This window comes from Leopardus geoffroyi, chromosome A1 (assembly GCF_018350155.1).
Source record: "Leopardus geoffroyi isolate Oge1 chromosome A1, O.geoffroyi_Oge1_pat1.0, whole genome shotgun sequence".
Classification (NCBI taxonomy): Eukaryota; Metazoa; Chordata; class Mammalia; order Carnivora; family Felidae; genus Leopardus; species Leopardus geoffroyi.
The window spans coordinates 123,282,864-123,288,662 of NC_059326.1; the positions used below are offsets into that span (position 1 = coordinate 123,282,864).

Genomic DNA, 5,799 nt, shown 5'->3' on the forward strand with positions numbered 1-5,799 from the left:
TCTCATGCCACACTCTTCTGGGGATCATAGAGGTGAGTATAGCCCCTTTCTGTGGGGTCTTTGTAAAAATAAAATCAGAGCTAATTCGTAAATGGGGCTGTGAAAGTAGGTAATCTGGATCACTGTGGATGGAACTAATTCCTAGGGAGGTAAAACCAGTCCTAATTCCACTTCTCCTGGTGGTGTTTTTTTCTTAAAAGGCTGCAAAAAGAATCTCTTTGCAAATGGGGAACAGCAGATTAAGGAAACTTTTACCTTAGGTAGCTTTAAAAATTTTTTTTTAATATTTATTTATTTTTTTGAGAGAGAGAGAGAGACAGCATGAGTGAGGGAGGGGCAGAGAGAGGGAGACACAAAACCTGACGGAGCTTCAGGCTCTGAGCTGTCAGCACAGAGCCTTATGTGGGGTGTGGACCCATGAACTGTGAGATCATGACGTCAGCTGAAGTCAGACACCTAACTTACTGAGCCATCCAGGTGACCCTTTAAGTAGCTTTTTAAACTTTTCACATTCATTATTACATTGCACTCTCATCATAACTCTAAAAGGAGAGGTTAACATTTCCTTCTTAACCTGTTAATTATCATTTTATTTACAGATTATTTCAGGTCTGACCTAGTTGTGTAGCACAGCACCTGGACCATACAAGTTCTTCTAGACATATTTGCTAGAAAGTTGAACAGACTATGGTACTCTTTTCACTCTCTTCTCTTTCTTCCCAGCTTCATAGAAGAATGGTTATAGAATTGAAGGAAAACAATGTAGGCCATTACTTTTTATTCTAATTATAGGTGAACTGCTCCCAATACAACAGAAAAGGCTCTGGGATTACATGCTCAAAGGAGCTGAAACCAATATGTGGCATAGATCATAAAACTTACAGTAATGAATGCATGTTTTGCCTACTGAACCAGTAAGTATAATACCCAATTTGGAGCCCCTCTTTTTTTAAAGATTACAAAGTCCACATTGGCTAAAATCTGCTTGGTTTCTAACAACATGGTTTGATAAATCCTACCTTTTGTCACACTCCTCCAATACCTTTTGGACATTGCTTTGTTAAAAATAAAAAAGTAAATAAGTAAACAAATAAATATCTCTAAGGATATATATGTTTCTTTGCTATCCAGCCAAATTCTCATTCACATATTACACTGTCCTTCAGGCATTAGCTGTTACATAGAGACATTTTTATTTTCACGTTACATTTGAGGAAACTGAGTCTCAGGCAGAAAATGTATCTTGGTTAAAGTTCCATAATCTTCTGTTTATATCTTTCTTATTGTATAATGAGAGCTCAGAAGACAACTCTCTCTCTTTAGGCTGTTTGCCATGGGTACTATTATAACAATCTGATCTATCTTTTATAACCCAGAGAAAATCCATGTTCCTTCTTAGAATTATCTGGAAAAGTCTAAGGAAGAGATTAAAACTACAAATGGGTAGTTGGAATCCCCACCAGCAGACCCACAAATGACACAAGAAGTCCTCACTATAAACAACATCTCAGCCTCTAGGCAAATGAAAGAAACATTATTACCAGCCATTCCATGAATTTGAATTCACCACTTTATGGCTACTGGTTAAAATCATGCACTTTGGTGTCACACATCCGGATTAGAATCCAGATTGCACTTAGTCAATATGTGACATCAGACAAATACCCAACCCACTACATACTTCACTATCCTCATTTGTAAGATATAAATTATTTTTTAAAGCTTATTTATTTATTTATTTATTTATTTATTTATTTATTTATTTATTTATTTAAAGCATCAGTGGGGAAGGGGCATTGGGAGAGGGAAAGAGAGAATCCCAAGAAGGCTTTGCCCTGTCAGAGCAGAGCCCGATCCAGGGCTTCATCCCACAAACCGTGAGTTCATGACCTGAGCCAAAATCAAGAGTCAGACACTTAACCAACTGAGCCACCCAAGAGCCCCTGTAAGATAGAAATTATAATGGTGTTTAGGGTTCACTGTGATAAAACATATCAAACCTTAGCTCTGCAGCTAATACAGAAATGAGCTCTTCTTCCTTCTTATCATCTTCCCCTTCTTTTCTAACCCTTCTTAAAATTTATAGTCAAGTATAATAACAAGCGTTATTCAGAATAAAGTCTCTCAGGATATGCAAACTCATGTGCTGAAAAAAAACACAAGAGATTAAAGACTGATGAGATCTTATTGATTATAGCATCACCTAGCCTCCTTTTAGGAAACAGGAATCTAATACAAAGAGGAAGTGACTATAACAAAATTACACAGACTGTGAGTGCCAGAGATGGATTTGAACATATTTTGTTTTCCTTAACTGCAAAAAAATGTTTTCACACTATATGACACCTTTGATTTTCATGTGGATATTCATGGACTATTTTTTAAATGCCCAATCTCCTCTTAGTGCTGATTGTATTTTCTCATACTTTTATTTGTTTACAAAATGATCACCCATCAAAGATGTTAATGGTCAGTATTAGCCGACTAGAGTAGAATTTAACCAGAACTCCTCATTCTCAGTACAGGTTAGACAACATAGAATAACATATGACTGTATTTTACTCTATAGATTGTGAAATGTCAAGTAATGCATTACCCATTCAATAAAATCTTTTCTTTCAGAAATAAACGATTTCAACTCAGAAAACTTTATGATAATAAATGTGTAAGTATACACAGAAATTTCATTTATGCTCAATATAAAATGTTATAATTCTCACTTTATGAAAGTTTTAAAATAGGTATTCTAGAAACTGTCTATGACTATGTATAGACAAAAAAAAAATCAAGAACACATGTAAAGACAATTCAGGGGTAAAGAGCTATGTGAATGGGTTAAAATATTAAAATAATTTTAATAGAGTTTGAAACGTGACAAGAGAATTATACACATGGGATTGTGGTAGTAAAGATTTTAAGGAGGGGCATCTACACCAATTTGATGGGTGAGGGAGAGAAATATCATCATGAAACTGTTAAAAAAGTAGTTAAACTGACTTTTAGGGACTAAGAGTCTTAGGAGTCAGTCTGATGGAGAAAGGGGGTAAGGTGATGCAAGATAGGAAAAACACCTTAAGCAAGGGCACAGGGATGTATAGGAGCAGGAAACACTCTGGGAATTCAGTTGTTAAGTTTAGCTAGAGTAAGAGGCAGAGGATAAGAGAGATAAGCCAGGCTCATGAGGGGACTTTCTGTTGACGGGGAATCAGTTAAGTAATCAAAAAACAAAAACTGATTTTGTTTTTTGAAAGATCACTCTGGCGTCAGTGTGGAGGGTGATTGAAATCTCAGATGAAGGTAGGTTTAGGGCAACAAACTGGCAGGCAACTGTGACTATGCAGGCAAGACCATGAGGACCTGGATAAAAGGGATGACAGCATGGTAAGGAGAAGACGGGTTCAAAAATTAAGTACAAGATAGAAGATGTATTCTATTCATCAGTTCCCTGAGGAGAATGAGGGAGAGGGAAGCCGTAACCTCAGGCTAAGCCATCTCTTTCTGTGATGAGAGTGCCACCATTTTGGGTCAGATTTTGTAAACTGAAGAGGGTTTGTCTTTTTATGAGTGAGATTTGGAACTAAATGACCTCTCAAGACCTTTAAAAAGCTCATTTTCTGTGATTTAACAATTCGAAATTGTTCTTTCTTTTTTTTTTTTTCTTTTTTTGGACTGGAGCAAATTGAGTGCACCAATTATTCTGCCATCTGTACTATGGAATATTTCCCTCTCTGTGGATCTGATGGAAAAGTATATTCTAACAAATGCTCATTTTGCAATGAAGTTGTGTAAGTGCTGAATTTAACATATTATTTGCAGTAATGGCCTCTCCTGCAGAGCTTGAAACCATCTTAGCTACCTGATAAGCTTGCTGCTCCTATGAAGTGTATGAGTGTATACACTGCTATGAAGTGTATCAGTATAGCTTGCTGATAATTATAATATTTTACAAAAAGAAGCAAAAATAAAGAGAAAGAGGCAAGAGAAAGAATGATAGTGGATAGTAGGAAGAAAATGAAGCTCGAAAAGGAGACTTTATCAACATCATAGTATTACTGAATGGCAAATAGCAAGAGATATTTAAAGACTTTTTTGGCTCCTAACACTGGCTTTCACTAGCACAATGAATTCCTTTTTCCCCCTTGCTGGATCTCAGTTACTAATTGCTCACCTTTCATGCTCTGTGCTCATTTGGCTGGCTTGATTTTAGAATATAAAAGTTTCAATTTAAGATCTCCAAAGCCTTCCCTTAAAAAAAAAATGATTTCTCTTGTAGGAAGAGACGTGGTACACTTTTTTTGGCAAAGTATGGACAGTGCTGAGTCTCCCTGATGCTCAAGGGCACCAAGTTCCCTTTGGCAGATTCCACATAGAGAACCAATCCCTCTCAGATGGCTGTGGGGCAAATATATGGCTTGATTCTTCAATAAAAGATTTTTAGCAGAAAGCTTTCAGGCATGTCTTTGTTTTTTTTTGTTTTTGTTTTTGTTTTTGTTTTTTTTGTTTTTTTTTTTTGTTTTAATTTTTTTTTTTCAACGTTTATTTATTTTTGGGACAGAGAGAGACAGAGCATGAACGGGGGAGGGGCAGAGAGAGAGGGAGACACAGAATTGGAAACAGGCTCCAGGCTCTGAGCCATCAGCCCAGAGCCCGACGCGGGGCTCGAACTCACGGACCGCGAGATCGTGACCTGGCTGAAGTCGGACGCTCAACCGACTGCGCCACCCAGGCGCCCCCAGGCATGTCTTTGGATGCAACTGTAGTCTCTTAAGGAAAATGTCTGTGGTCATTTCTCTCAATAAGTGACAAGGAAAGATTTCTTCTATTTCTACTCAAGTTGGGAGCTGGAGAGATTATATACACACTAATGGGAGAGGAATCTGTTCATAGCATCCCATTTTACAAAAACTCACAATTTTTAAGTAAACATGGGTCAAGGGGCAGATCTGACCATTAGTCTTAACACTAGTACCTTTAGCAACACTAATGAAAAGTGGAAAGTTCAGCTTTGGAGGAAGATAGAGTAAGAATCCATAATACTATCAACTAATCAGACCAGGAATAACATTAGATGTTAGATACCATTATTTAAAGAGGACTCAGTCACAGGTGGGAATCCACAAAGGAAGGCATTTTGTTGGTCATGTTGGGAAGAGACTAAAAATAATAGAATTTGATTAAACTGTTGTTGAAGTCTTTAAAAGGCCAAGGAAAGTTCAAGGTAACTAGAAAAGATGAGGACATATGCAGGACTATCACAAGAGAGATCAGAACGTTCTCATTTCTGGGGCTTCATAGAAAGGAGTCATGTCATTAACATAATATGCAAAGACAGATATTTTGCTTACATAAAGAGAAGAATTTTCTAACAGTACATCTGCAAATAGGAACAAAGTTATGCCCTATAAGTTCATCAGTCCAATACAATTTGCTTTTGTAGTAAAGTCTGGTTAAATGCTTGCCAGCTATTTTGTGGAGATTTGTGTGTGTTTTTTAACAACACATATAGAAAGATCACTATGGGTCAAGCAGTGTGTTGTGTAGGGAGAGGCAATACAAATGGGCAAAGATTTCATGTCAGTAAGGAGTTTGTAGACTAGTCAGAGACAATCTTTTGAAGAGTTGATTACTATGCAATGAAAAAAGACTATAATCAAGAATCATTAAAGGTTCAGTAAAAACTGAAAGACCTGACCCTTATGACCTCATTTAACATTAATTACCTCCTAAAACCCTATCTCCAAATACAGTCACACTGATGGTTAATGTTTTCACATTTGAATTTGGAGGGGACACAATTTC

At 36.9% G+C, this 5,799-nt stretch overlaps 1 long non-coding RNA gene across 1 annotated transcript; it reads left to right on the plus strand.

Annotated features, from left to right (window-relative positions):
• The first annotated feature begins 793 nt into the window (after nucleotides 1-793).
• On the plus strand, nucleotides 794-4,444 carry LOC123601698. The gene is made up of 4 exons (XR_006714243.1): nucleotides 794-914; nucleotides 2,623-2,665; nucleotides 3,676-3,785; nucleotides 4,274-4,444. It is a non-coding gene; the product is annotated as an uncharacterized LOC123601698 (long non-coding RNA).
• Nucleotides 4,445-5,799: the final 1,355 nt, after the last annotated feature.